The 15336-nt window shown below is 34.3% G+C and overlaps 1 protein-coding gene across 12 annotated transcripts in view; it reads left to right on the forward strand.

Annotated features, from left to right (window-relative positions):
- Window positions 1–15336, forward strand: part of pcbp3 (poly(rC) binding protein 3) — a 129979-nt gene that overhangs the window by 22901 nt on the left and 91742 nt on the right. For all 12 annotated transcript variants that reach the window (XM_056465793.1, XM_056465794.1, XM_056465795.1 and 9 more), the window contains exons 2-3: window positions 14203–14262; window positions 15245–15332. The gene's annotated coding sequence lies outside the window, so the exon portion shown is untranslated. The remainder of the gene's footprint in view (window positions 1–14202; window positions 14263–15244; window positions 15333–15336) is intronic.

Below are 15336 nucleotides of genomic sequence, written 5' to 3' on the forward strand. Positions count from 1 at the left end.
GGAGGTCATTAATAATATAATAACACTAATGCTAAGTGTTTTAGAATGACCAAAACAACATTTCACATGGTTTACAGTGTGCTCAGCCGGCTGGTTTGTCCATTCGCACACATTTTTATCATCACATGATCTCTTGTAACAAAATCACATGACCTCAATGCGCATACTGTAATTTGTTCAGTAAAAGTGTCTCCATTGTAGTTTACGAACATTTTTTCTCTAAGTTTATGCACATATGTTTTTTTAATGGTCATTTTCAAACATATGTGCATCTTGGCGTTTCCATCAACCATTTTTTTTTATGTGCATATCCAAAATGCTTGCAAAGCAGATTGCACTTTTCAGCTCATGGGCATTTTTATATATGTCCATGGTTTCAGGGCAGGGAAGGGGCGGAGTTGTGTTTACCTGGATGCTCATCCAAAGTTGTATGTGTGACTTCAGGCGACAGAAAGCAAATATGGTAGTCTCATCAGCAGAGTTCATCTAGTTAAAGTTACTGCTATGATTTTTAGAGGCATTATTTTAATAAATATACCCAAAATGTACCCATAAAATGCTTTTGGGTCATTACCCAATGTGTTGTTTATACCCCTACTTTTTCATATAATTATTTTTTGGGGGGTTTCACCTTTAATTGATAGGACAGTAGAGTGAATTGACAGGAAAGTGTGGGGAGCAGAGAGAGGGGAAGGATCGGCATAGGACCACGAAGCGGAAATCAAACTCGGGTCGCCGTGAGCACCGGAGTGCATATGTCGACGCACTAACCACTACACCACTGCCGCCGATGTTTATACCCCTACTTAAGTCTATATTACATATTGTATTGACGTTATTCTTCAATGCGGAAGTATATGCGATGTTTATACCCCTACTTAAGTCTATATTACATATTGTATTGACGTTATTCTTCAATGCGGAAGTATATGCGATGTTTATACCCCTACTTAAGTCTATATTACATATTGTATTGACGTTATTCTTCAATGCGGAAGTGCGCTCATTTTTGTGATATTTTAGAACTTCGGATTCAGTTTCCAATGGAGGAAATGACCACAAATAATAAACCGCAGAAAATGATCATACCTGCTCTACAAACAAGTGTTTGCATGACTGTAAAGACAAAGCAGAATAATATAATAAGAAAATATCAGTTTGCAACATCATGTAGCATAACAAGCTGTTTTTAATGTCTAAAAATGAATGGAAGCGAATGAGACCGGAAGTCTCGAGCCAAAAAGATTCAAATGGCTTCGTCTGCTCTTACACTAAGATTATGGTGAATACAGTAGATATATTGCAACTGTGCTGTTAGAACTTCTGCTAACTCCAGTTTATTTAGTTTATCCGTTAACTTCATGTTTATTTCTGTAATGATAAAGCTGAATTTAGCAGCATTACTTGTGTTTTCCGTGTCCCATGTTCATCTAAGTCAGTATTCCATGCTAATTTGATACTGGCTTGATGATAGTAGTAATAATAGATAATCTTTAGTGAACTAAAACGTAAGCCACTAATAATAATATAATAATAATAATAATAATAATAAAAATGATGATGATGATGATGATGATAATAAACTGAAAATAATGAATATATTTATATTTACTTTGACATTGTATGCAATATTGTAAAATTTATTGTAGTTTCTTTAATGTTCATGAACATACAGATATAGCCTTAGATACACAACAACAAAAACAGTGGGAAAGAAAAAAGTGAAGGGAAAATAGATGAATGTAGGGAATCTGATCATGTCAGGCAGTTGACTGAGATACAGTGAGGACTCAAGGGAGGTCATTAACAGTGTGAAGAAAATATTTTAATATTTTTGTCAATGTTGTGTCAGTCATTTTCGAAGAATTTTAAGATTAAAAGAAGAACAGCTGTGTAACCTGGGAAAGTCTTTGATGACACATTTGATCAATTTAATGCGTTTAATTAAAGTATAATTAGTTTGCAGACTTCGAACAAGTTTTGAGCACAAGCTTGTGTTAATAAAAATAATCAAAATATAGTTTAGTTTCCTAAATTACTCTGCACTCTTTTTGCTGGTTATTTTTAGGTCTTCCTGAATCATTTTAGTCATCAGTTCATTTCTCACTAGGTTAGATTAGGTCATCACACGTTTGAGTTTATTAGAGGAAGTCTCTCCAGAATACATTTACACCTTTGTTTTGATGCCTTAAGAGATTTGGTAATTTGTCGAGACAGTTTCCTAATTAATTTCATGTTTCTGTTTGTTGTGCTGGACAAATTGATAACTAAAAGATCAAGCCCACCATGTTTGTGTTAAATATTTAATAATATTATTGATCTTGTTTTACAAGGTAATGAGTTTGCTCTCGATTACTAATATACAGTGTCTGATTGCAGAAAACTCATTACAGTGCTTGTAGTTCAATAGTAAATGGCTGTTTATTTGATATTAAGGATAAATAGCTGCAAGGTTATTGTAGTTAACGAAAACAAAATAATTAAAATAAAAATAAGAGATTTTTAAAAAAAACTAGAACTAACTGAAACTGTATTTTGGACATACAAAACTAATTGAAACTAACTAAAACTATAGCAAAAACATCTTTTGTTTTTGTAAAAGTTTTTAATACATAAACCTACTGTGTTCCTTTTAGAAGTAAATCTGTTTACTTCGCGCTGCCAGGTGTTTGAACCAGAGTCTGTAATCCTGATTCCATTGACCAGATCAAGCCAGTTCTTCTCCAGTCATCCTTGCTGTTGCTCCCGCGACAAAAACAAATAGTGGACATGACAGCAGCATGGTGACAACATTAAATTCAATGACTTAAAATTATTAATTTAACACATTAGTGCACAATACTAGGTTTTATTTCTGTATTAGTGATTGTGGTTGCGAACAAATCGTTCTTTTTTTTTTAACCGGATCTTGTAAGTGAACTAGTTTACCAAATTGAACTAAATCATTTGAAACGATTCGCGTCTCCAGTAAGCACTTATCCACAAACTATTTACTCTTTAACATGCATAATACCTCCCTCTGACTCTAAATAAACCAATATATACTGAGTTATTCAGTTATTAGAACAGTACACCGAGATCAGATTTGAGAAGCGGTGAAACGATAATACTGCACATGCGTGATTCAGCAGATGGTGAACTGAACATAAACAGTACATGACAGCATGCTGTGACCGAACTAAACCTGAACAACTGCAGCTTGGGTAAACAGTTTAAAAAAGTTTATTTCATAACAGAAAATCGTAATGGCATTTTAATAAGTGAATCATGCTTCAGTAGAGTTGCAAAATTATGATTGCTGGCTACATATTTTTGGTACGTTGAGTCCAAACATGGGAAGATTGTCACAAAAGATCCGGTTCGCATTAAAGATCTGAACTTCCCATCACTACTGTGTATCTATCCTCAGATACAGCCTTGCACACATAGGCCTATTTTACTTAAGGCTGCTATCTTGTGGGCTGTTGTATTTGAATTTGAGGATGGGTAGATAATAGTGGTAGATGGTAGTGGTCATGTGTCCTCTGAATACATGTTTCAAAAAATGTATGGTTGAATTTTTATTATACAATATTTATTCTGATGATTTTGAATATTGTACCTAAGAAATATTCTTATTTAAAAATAAGCTATAAAAACTAAACTAAAACTAATAAATTTCAAAATATAAAAACTTTTAAAATCTAGTGAATCTACCTCTAAAAACTAATTAAAACTAACTGAATTTGAAAACAAAAAGTAAAAACTAAAACTAATGAAAAATTCAAAACTATTATAACCTTGAATAGTTGACATGTACATCATTTAAACAAAATGTAATTATATTATTACCCATATCTGAAGTTTTACAGTGAAAAAAAATCAGACCTACAATTATCTAAGCTTTAAAGTTATCCTAATTGGAGGAGCAGTTTTATTCTGTTGCCATATTTCATGGGTTTCATATATTCTGAAGCACAGTGTAAAAAAGCTTAAATTAAAACACTGATCAAAACTAGAGAACACTTTCAGATCCTCCTAAATATTGATATTAATTTGGAACCTGGTAGTAATTTCCTTAATTATCTGACACATGCTATTTAACTGGCAGTCTACGTTTCCAGTTTTCACTGACTTTGCAAGCAGTTTTAAAGTAAGTTAAACTCAAACAGCAGGTTGTCCAGATTTTCTGCAGCAGGAGTGTTTTCCCTTTTACAGCTACTTGACAGAGTGAATGTAAATGTTTATCATAAGCTCCTTTAGCAACATGCGGCTCCTTCCCATTACCTAATCATCCAGCAGTTTTTACACAGGACAATGGGCCCTGTCACAGCAACACTGATAAAGCAGTTTCTTAAAGGGATGGTTCACCCAAAAATGAAAATTTACCAGCCATTTATTCACCCTGCACTTGTTTCATGTGAAGACATTTGTAACTTTGCTAGCAGAAGAGAGTTTTACTAAATAACCAAGGCACTTTTATTTGTGGAATACGGTGATTAAAATAAGAACAGCAACAATTGTAGTGTGTGATCTCTTTTTCAGGCTTTTCCACAGTTCACTGTTTGTGGGTTTCGTAGCCATAACTTTTCAATTCATGTTCATTTCTATAGCACTTTTATAATGTAGATTGTGTCAAAGCTGCTTAACATAGAAGTTCTAGTAAAGTCCAGATTTCAGAGTTGAAATTTAGTTTAGTGCAGTTCAGCGTGGTTTAAATGTCACTGCTGAAAGTTCAAACTTTGTCCCCAAGGATTTCCAAAGATTTTCAATAAGGTTTATATCGGGACACTTGTCTGGCCATCTCATTGTTTTTTTTGTTTTTTTTTTTTATGTTTCAGCTTTTAAAGGGATAGATGATGAAAATGTAAATGTACCCAGCATTTATTCACTCTCCACTTGCTCCAAACCTGTTGAGCTTCTTTCTTCGGTTGAACCCAAAATAAAATATTTTGAAGAATGCTGGAATCTGGTAGCCATTGACTTCAGTTGTATAGTTTTTTCCTATTGACATTATTCTTATAATTTAAGTGTTAATTTATAATTTAAGTTAATAATAATTATATTCATTCAGATCTCAATCAAATGTTTATTATTTGTTTTTAAATAGTTTTCTGTTGTTTTGATCTTGGCAGCACGGTGGTGCAGTGGGTAGCACAATCGCCTCACAGCAAGAAGGCCACTGGTTCAAGCCAAGGCTGGGTCAGTTGGCATTTCTGTGTGGAGATTGCATGTTCTCCCTGTATGTGTGTGGGTTTCCTCCGGGTGCTCCGGTTTCTACCACAAATCCAAAGACAAAGGTGAATTGGGTAAGCTAAATTGTCTGCAGTGTATGTGTGTGAATGAGTGTATAGATGTTTCCCAGTGATGGGTAGTGACTGGAAGGGCATCCGCTGTGTGAAACGAATGCTGGAATAGTTGGCAGTTCATTCCGCTGTGGCGACCTCTGAAATAGAGACTAAGACGAAGGAAAATGAATGAAATTTAATAATTTTTGTAGTTATTTTTGACTTGTACACTAGAAACTAAATAAGCATACTCTAAACACACCTTTATTTTTCATATACAAACACTGTATGTATGTTGTTTTCCAAGGTTTGCCCTTCTAATACCTAAAATGTAATTTATGGAAACAGTAGTGATATTGTATTGTAAATTTGTGACTCAAGGCTTGATTATGCAATAATGTCTGCATTTTGAACAGGTTTTTATTGCAGAGAATGAAAAGAGGTGGTAAAGTGGTACAAGCCAGTGTTGATGAAATTCCTTTAAATGTTTCTGGATAATCTTCTTTGCTGGCTGTTTGTGTAAGTGACAGCCTCTCACAGCCCTGTCAGACTGTGTTTCTGCACATTAGCAGTTCTCCTAACATTATGCTTACCGCTTCTTGACTTGTTTTGTTGGTGTGTAATCCCTCCGCACTCGCTCGGCTCCATTCGCTGAAACGGCAGCTCGCTTTTAAACCTCGCTCAACTTCTTAAACTGACTTTCAAAGCAACTTGTCATGAGAAAGTGAACCAGCACACTCTCTCACACAGTCACACCCGCAGTATTTACTTTTATTGCATGGTGGCTATACAGTTTCATGATGCTGGGAGAAGTTGCACTTGGTGTATATTCTTTTTGGTATCACAAATACATGATTGTTCAATTCAGAAGTTGCTTTGTGTCAGCTAAACTCTTTGATGGAAATTTAGTTATTTGTGAAGAAATTGTCTTGTTTTACCTATTTGTCTCTATGAGGCTGACAGCAGGCACGTTTATTAAATTCATATTTTAGTGACAAATTATTTTTCAAAAAAGGTTGTTTATTAAAATATTTAGTTCTTATAAAAACTTTTTTTTTTTTTTTTTTTTTTTTTTTTTACAGATATGTTAATACTACTTTTTTTTTTTTTTTTTAATTCCCAGGTTTTGCAGGTTGCAATGTTCGAATTTTCATTGCCAATCTTAAGCCAATTGTAATTATTTTGTTAATGGTTCCATTTGAAATTTTTCCAACCAAACGCAGAGCCAGGGGGATCAGAGTGAGTGATCCCCCCCCGATCCATGTTAATATTACTTTGATCATTTGCTTATTTCTATAATATGCATTATTTGTACCATCCTAAATATGCATTAAAAACGTTAAAGGACATGAAAGTAGTTATTTCTAAATTTATTTTGACTTCATTGCAAACAATATGAGCACAAAATATTTCATGTTTTTCTGGTCCTGTCATTCAGTTCCTGTCATTCAGATCTGCAACACATTCCAAAAAAAGTTGAGACAGGAGCAATTTAGGGCTAGTAATCAGGTGAATTGGTCAAATAATGATGTGATTAGAAACAGGTGATGTCAACAGGTGATTGTAATTATGTTTTGGTGCAAAAGCAGCATCCAAGAAAGGTCTAGTCCTTTAGGAGCAAAGATGGGCGGAGGATTGGCAGTTTGCCAACAGATGTGTGAGAAAGTTATTGAAATGTTTAAAAACAATGTTCCTCAAAGAAAGATTGGAAGACATTTGGATATTTCACCTTCAACAGTGCATAAAAAAAAGAAATTATTAAAAAAAATGAATCATAAAAATGATTCAGAGAATCTGGAGAACTACCAGTGCGGAATGGGCAAGGGTGCAAGCCTAAGCTGAACAACTGCGATTTCCGATCATTGCATCAAGAATCATCATTCATCTATAAGTGATATCACCACATGGTCTCAGGACTACTTTGACAAACCTTTGTCAAGTACCACAATATGTATTTACATCCACAAATGCCAGTTAAAACTGTACTCTGTCAAAATGAAGCCCTTTGTTAACAGTGTCCAGAAGCGCTGTCAACTGTGGGCTCTGAGGCATCTGGGATGGATCATCACACAGTGGAAACGTGTACTGTGGTCAGATGATCGGTATTTCAGGTATTTCTTTGGGCTCCAAACCAAAGGAGAAAAAAATCATCAAGACAAGTTACCAGCAACAAATCCAAAAGCCAGAATATGTCATGGTAAGGGGTTGCGTCAGTGCCCTTGGCAAAGGTAGCTTGCACTTCTGTGATGGCACCATTAATGCTGAAAAGTACATAGAGATTTCGGAGCACAATGTGCTGCCTTCTTTCCCAGGGACGCCCATACATATTTCAACAAAACAATGCAAAAACAGATTCTGCACACATTACAAAGTCCTGACTGCAAGATACAGGTACTTGACTGGCCTGTCTGCAGTCCTGACCTGTCTCCAATAGAGAATGTGTGATGCAATTTGAATCGCAAAATACGCCAACAAAGAACCCGTACCGTTGCCCACCTTAAGTTTGCAGGAAGAATGGGACAAAGTTACACCGGAAACACTTCATCACTTGGTGTCTTCAGTCCCTAAACCTCTTTTAAGTGTTGTGAAAAGGAATGGAAATATTACAAAGTGGTAAATACTTAACTGTTTCAACTTTATTATACATTATTATTTTTTTTTTTGTTAAAAAACAACAACAAAACAATAAAAATCATGAGGAACACCTTAAATAATGTTTGTTGTATTGTCTGAAAAAAAAATACAAGTCAAAGTAAAAAAAAAAAAAGAAATCACTACCTTTATTATTTATCTGTTTTCCATATACTATCCCAACTTTTTCTGATTTGGGGTTGCAGTTAATGTAGTAATTTTGTATTGAAATTAGCTTTTCTAATTTTGCTATGGCAACATTTCTTGTTCCTGAAGCAGAATCTGACTCCCACTGCTGTACAGTGTATATACTCATCCCTCATAAATGGTGGGAAAAATAAAAAACAGACGCTAGACATGTAATCACACACAATTAGGTTATTAGTTCTAATATTGGTAGATGCTGCATCTAGATATTTGTCCACTGACGTCCATTGGCTGCACGCTTCCGGAGAGTCAGTCAGCCAAACATCTGTCATTGAGATGAATGGCGACGCTAACGGATGGCTTTCTCCAGGTATTATAAAGCTCCTCTGGCCCACCCATAAAAAATTTCATCCGAGGCCCAGTGAATTCAAGCGACAGCCCCAGCTGAAATTAATGGAGACGTTTGATTGATTAGGCCTGCATTTCGGGAGAGATTCCTTTGCAAATCAATGACTGCCTGCATGTAAGCGTTAATGAAATTGCACACCGGCAGAAGCCCACTTTTTTTCCATGACGGAGTTAAGAGTCTGCACTTTCTCTAAAAGCCCTGTGGAGATCTTTCCCCCTTTAACGTCTCCATCAAAATGTCATTTGAGTCTAAAATTCTACAGCCAGCGGAGTGTCTCCGAGTTGATTCGTTTTATTTATTAGTAAATGAAAGCAATGAAACGCTTAAACACATTTCAATAGTGCATTTTTTTTTCTTGTTTAGTTCCTTCCGAGCGCCCTCAACGATTTACTTATTTGATTAATGCATTAGGTGCATTTACAATATTTAGCAAAGCGCAGACCTGCTTAATTTATAACCCTCTGGCTAAATGAAAATGGAAAAAAAAATATCTGCTTTCCTTCAAGGCTTGATATTACGTTTTGAAGCACAATGTTGAAAGGGCTCGCGATTCATTATTAATGCTCACAATATAAATAGTTTAGATCTTATTAATATTTCATTTACGGTAGGGGAAAAAAGATATGAGTGACTGCCACAGTATTGAAAAGATTGTAAATGCATCATAAAAAGCTGTTGATTTGAAATATCGCACTAAGTAAACATGCATGTGCCATATGTGCTTCTCTTTATACCCGTTCTGCTTGGCTTATTCACTGTAATATGTAACAAAGGAGTGCAACAGCTGTTAAATATGCATCATAATGTGCACAATGTGTCTAGTTTTGCTCTCTGGGCTGCGTGTGCTGTAAAGAGATAACGTATGTGTGCTTTTATGGGTCTTTTGAACACTGTAACCAGCAGAAGTCGGTCACAACAGAGCTCTTTAATCTCACTGATGTGCGTGTTCACCCTCGCGTCGGGACAGTCCTTGAGTTAGGGGTCAGGTGATAATCGGTAAACGCCGGGAACTGGGACCCTGAGAAAGCGAAAAAGGAATATAAGCTTTTAGAGATCATTAAACATTAATAGTGTGTGAGTTGTGTGTGTGTCGGGGCTCTTGTGCTGAATTTCAGTCTCCGTCGTTATAGGATTTCATCTCGAGAAGCCTCAGAAGCGAGTCCATGTCAAGCTGGAGATCAGATTGTAAATGTCTTTAGAGAAACTGATTAACTTCTGGTTTGGCGAACGCGCTCAGGCTGAGAATTGAGGTTTTCTTTTATCTTGAAGCCACTAAATAAATTGACTAACTAGTTTTTTGGACCAACAGTTTTTTTTGGACAATTAATAAGGGGGAAAATGTCACCAAAATGAACAAAGAAAGTTACTATATCGGAAAAAATGACCCTGTGTGATTTAACTTAATTATTGTCACACTGTCACACTGGGAATAAATCGAGAAAATGAGTGAAGAGATCCTGTTTGCTGTATTACATTTGCTCCTTGTTTACAATGGGTATTAGCGCTTCACGTAGGGCTGGGCGATATTCCAAAAAATATATCACAATATAATGTTTTATATCATTTGATATCGATAATTGCTGAATATTTCTTAACAATGCATTTAGGAATATTAGGATCTTTAGTTATTTAAGCACTTTATTTTAATTAAACAACATTACTAAGGAAAATAGTTTTATTAGTCAAAAACAAACATGTTTAAACAAATTATCAAATCTCTTTATAATAACTCTATAATGACTCTTAATCTTGTTAAATGTTACAAAGTGTGTGCAATGGTGAAGGTAGATCAACATCTGTAACGTGTGAATAATAATGATACAGTAAACCTCAAACTCCGTAAACAAAAGAAATGATGATAATCAAATCTGAGCTTTAAATTAAAGGAACCAACCATATTTTTTCAAATACATTTCGCAACATTACAAATTATGAAGATGAATGACTATATTATCCCTATGCTAAAAAATCTTTCAGATGGGGAGCTAGTGGCTGGGATGCTCAAGAAAAGAAACCAAAAAGCCACTCTGGAGACATCAGCACTCATTTTGGCATGAGTTGTTATTCTGACCTGAAATGACAAGCACGAGCGTGTGGTTTCCTTTACCATTTTCTATGCCGTTTCTTGTAACTAGGTGACCATCAAGTGTTTTCTCAGAGGATGACAAACGGAAAATCATTGCTGCAGCTCCGATGCAAGTTTATGGAGAAATTTAAAAACCGCTGCAGTGTTTGGATGCGCTGTGTTTGTCTGAGGTAATTAGTCTACTGTCACTGAAATGTGTGTATTCCATACAAGGTGTGAAGCAGATTGGTTAGTTCTACTTGCATGAATCGCGGTGCGCTTGCGATTATTTGGAAAAGTTCAGATGTTTTTTAACTAGGTGTAGCTGGAAAATGCGCGCGCATCACGTGTGTGTCACTTGCACACCATGTGCTCGTCTCATAAGTCACGCACCTCCATTGGAAATGACAAACTTACACCCTAAGCTTATTGGCATTACTTCCAAGGCACGCGCTCAGCAGCCACATTTTAAGAAATCTATAGTGCTTCATACCGAAACTTCATACCAAACTTTTTTGTTATTGACTGGTGTTTGGTCAATAAATATCGATACAGATTTTAGCACCCAGCCCTAGCTGCACAATATTAGTAAAATCTGCGATTGTGATAATTTATTTTTCTGTGATTTAAAGATGGTTTGAATAGCACTATTTGATGGTTTTCTGAAGAGTCTAACAGTATTGAGAAAAAGACAATAAAAGCAATCACAATACAAAAAATGCTTTTCTTTGTCTCATTTCTAGTCCTAAAATTTTTTTTGCAGCAAGTCAAATTTAGCAGTTAAAATAAGTCAAAATTAATACGTTTTTCTTTAAAACAATTAAAATTATCTGCCAATTGTGTAAGTAGTCTTATTTTAGATTTGAAATGTAGATATTTGGACTAGAAATGACAAAAATTTGAAGTAAGAAAAACTTTTTTTTTTTGCATAAATCGTCTAAAATTCTGTATAAATAAATAAATGCAATTCATCTTTGTTACACATCAAAACATCATCATTTTTTGAGTCCAAATGTTTTAAATTCTTCAAATGCTGACCCGTGACCCGTGTTGTTTATTTATTGGTATATAAAAAACCAATAGAGCAGCAGCTTTATGTTTTTTGTACATAAACATGTGCCAGACTGATGCGTTTGGCTGTAAAAGCGCCGTGACAGGTATTGTTTAACGGTCAAATTTCTGTCATAGAATTAGTGCTTATTAAATCAGAAAATTATTCTTTATTTTATTTTATTTTTAAATATTATTTTTAATCCGTTTTGCAGTAACTGATGTTAGTTTAGTTTGGTTGTAGTTTGTAATTTATTGTGAATTTTTATGTTTATTTCAGTTAAAGAAAATGTTTTTTGACAAATAGTTTAGTCTTAGTTCCCATTTCCTAAAATAGCATTGATATGGACAAATACATTTGAACAGCCACTGCTTTTTAGTTTGGGTTGAAAGTGCAAAATAGTTTGTAATGCTTTTAAAAGTTAATCATTCAGTCTTTAGATAATTTTCTGATGTCACCTTTCATATTTTCTTGTAAATTTTGTCACAATATTACATTGGAAGATTCCAAAAGACTTGTCCACAGGACTTTTTCCTTAAAGAAAACAGGAAGGTGAATCAAATGTGGTCAAAAGAGATTAAAACAGTGGGGATAAACAGCAATGTGTATTCCTTTATTGACTTGATCCAATAGACCAAAAGGCATATAAACAGGGCTTTAAATCTGCCCAGGTTGTATCAAATAGCTTTTGGCATTTTTTTTTTATGAATTTATTTATGAATTTAATTTATGGTTTACATTTATTTGTTTATTTATCCATTGAATTGTGACCTAACTGACCAAAAGGCATCTAAACATCACGTGTAAACAAGGCTTTAATAATTAGCTTTATAACAAATCAGACGACTCTGTTTTTAAAACTAAGGAGTTCAGTCACTGCTGAAATGCTGGAGTTTCAAAGACTTAATTCTGCACACTCACAAATTCTCTTTATAAAAGTGCTGAAACGATATAAGAGACTAATTTGCCAGCCTCAGTGGATATAAACAGGAGCTTTTTTAATACAGTAACTTACACTAGATTATTGTCATGGAATGACTTCTACTACTATAGTGCGTTTTACAGTGAATTTTGTGTCAAAGCCTCTTCACAAAGATGAACAGAAAAGAATTAGAAAAAGCCAAATCTGTGTATCAGATTACATATTCATCACATTCATTGTGATGAGGACATTGGGGCCGAGGGCCACAGAGAAAAAGAAAAGGAGTGATGACAGTGAAAGTTGAGAAATGGACAGGCTTAGAAGATTGTGTTGCTGTTATGTTGATGTGTGTACAGCAGTATTTTGTGGTCCTACATTTCATTTGTCTGTTTTTTTTAAATTCCATTCTATATTAAGGATTCACCTGTTCCCACATCTTGCTTCCAAGAACTATCTAGAACAATCTTTGAACTTTACTAGTCATTTTTTCCCTATGTAGCCACGTTATGACATGTCTTTTTTAAAAATTATTTTTAAAAGTTTTTTAATTTTAATGTTATCAGTTGGCATTTCTGTGTGGAGTTTGCATTTTCTCCCCGTGTTGGTGTGTGTTTCTTTCGGGTCCTCCAGTTTCCCCCACAAATCCAAAGACATAATGTAGTTGAATTGGGTAGGCTAAATTGTTCGTAGTGTATGTGTGTGAATGAGTGAGTATGGATGTTTCACAGTGATGAGTTGCAGCTGGAAGGGCATCCGCTGCGTAAACTATGTTCTGGATAAGTTGGCGGTTCATTGCACTGGTGATCCAAAATTAATAAAGGGACTAAGCTGAAAAGAAAATGAATTCATTATAAACATAATAATGATGGCAAGAATTCTCATGGGAAATTGGAAATCAATTTCGGGTTGAGATGTTTCCCTTTAATAGAAAAATTAATTTCTGGCCTTCATCCAGTAATAATCAGTTGGTTTTTTTTCTGCCAATGTATTTCATGTTGAGAATTTTATTTTAAACTGAGCAGCTACTTCAAAATATGCAGAAGCTCTTTGTACTCCAATTGAAACACACCTAAGGCCAATCTTAATCAATCATTTTTCTTTTATTTTGGGTTGTTTACAATTTCCACAACCGGCTGGATTGACCAGATCAATGTTGACAATCTGCATGTTCCTTTTCCCCAGAATGGCCATCAAACTGTGATTGGCAGCATTGTGTAATTTTTCCAGTAGATGGCAGTCTTTCCTAAGTGTTTCATATTGTGTTCAGGTCAAGGTTCAAATTTGCAGTATTTAATTGATCTCTTATTTATGTGTATAATATGGCTTTCTTCTCTGCCATGGCTTGCCTAGGCAGATATACATCTCTCGAGGAGTATAACAGTTTGGTCCTGTTGTAATAAGAAATGATGATTAATGTAGTCATTTGCTGAATTAATATGAAATGTGCGTTTACAGTGCTTACCTAATGATGACTGTGTGTTTAGTCATTTTTCAAGAGCTTTGAATGTTGTTGTTTTTGTTGTTTTACAAGAGCTTTGAGTCTAAACTGTGCGTTTTATAATAGATGTCATCTATTTTACAAACCGAGCCAGAGAACATATTCATCACTACCTTGTTAAACAGTGCAAAGGATGACCAATAGAGGGAGCACTTTTCTCACAGACTGTCATCTATTGGCTTGTACTGATAAACGTCTCCTTTTTTTTGAAGGGATTTCGGATCGCTTGGAGTTAAAGACTGGATTTGACAGCGCCGTCACAGACGTGAGAGGTAGTCTCAATTACAATAATACAATAATATATATTTAAAAACACCTAACTATTCCCAAAAGCTCATTGTATGCACTTTGTATTATGTACATGGTTATTCATGTTATGTTTTAACTTGGGCTGTTTTATGCAAATACAGTACTTGCACATACATACAGCTAAAGTCAGAACTATTAGCCCCCTGAATTATTAGCTCCCCGATTTATCCCCCCAACACATTTTTTCCAACACATTTTTAAACAATAATAGTTTTAATAACTCACTTCTAATAACATATTTATTTTATCTTTGTCATGATGACAGTAAATAATATTTTACTAGATATTTTTTAAGATTCTTCTATACAGCTTAAAGTGACATTTAAAGGCTTAACTAGGTTAATTAAGTTAACTAGACAGGTTAGGGTAATTAGGCAAGTTATTTTATAATGATGGTTTGTTCTGTAGACTATCGAAAAAATATATTAAAAAAAATTTAACACACTCAATGCATTTTTTTTCAACCCTTCCCATCATTTTAAAATATCAGCCTCTACCAAATGGTTGATATGTTGGTTTATGGTAAAAGTACCAAACTTAATACATATACTATGAAAATCAGAAAAATATGAAGTGTAAGAGCAATTTAATTAAAAAGATAATAAAAATAAAACATTTTTGAATATTAAATCATCTTTATTTTTTATGTAAGCCATAATATTTAACACAATAGTTATTGCATAGTTTGTTTTTACAATAAAACCAAAATCAAGTGTAATAGTGCAACAGGATTATGTTTGTTTGATTTATTTTGTAAACCAACAATGCTGTGTGTGTAAACCATTATTTATAATAGAAGAATATTTTTATTACATAACATGAATGACAAATGTTTATAGCTACAGTAAATCTACAGATATACATTGAATGTAAATAAACTATAACTTTACTCCTTAAATTTATTTCTATAAATGAGTAATACTCATATGTTTTTCTTTCTTGCAGAATCTTGGTTTGGAGAAGCAGAAGAAAACCATTAAAATAAAAAAAATAAAAAAAACCCTAGAAAGAGGAACAGCAAGGAGTTGCTCAGGTAA

The sequence above is a fragment of the Danio aesculapii genome, chromosome 9, assembly GCF_903798145.1.
Source record: "Danio aesculapii chromosome 9, fDanAes4.1, whole genome shotgun sequence".
In the NCBI taxonomy this organism is placed as follows: domain Eukaryota; kingdom Metazoa; phylum Chordata; class Actinopteri; order Cypriniformes; family Danionidae; genus Danio; species Danio aesculapii.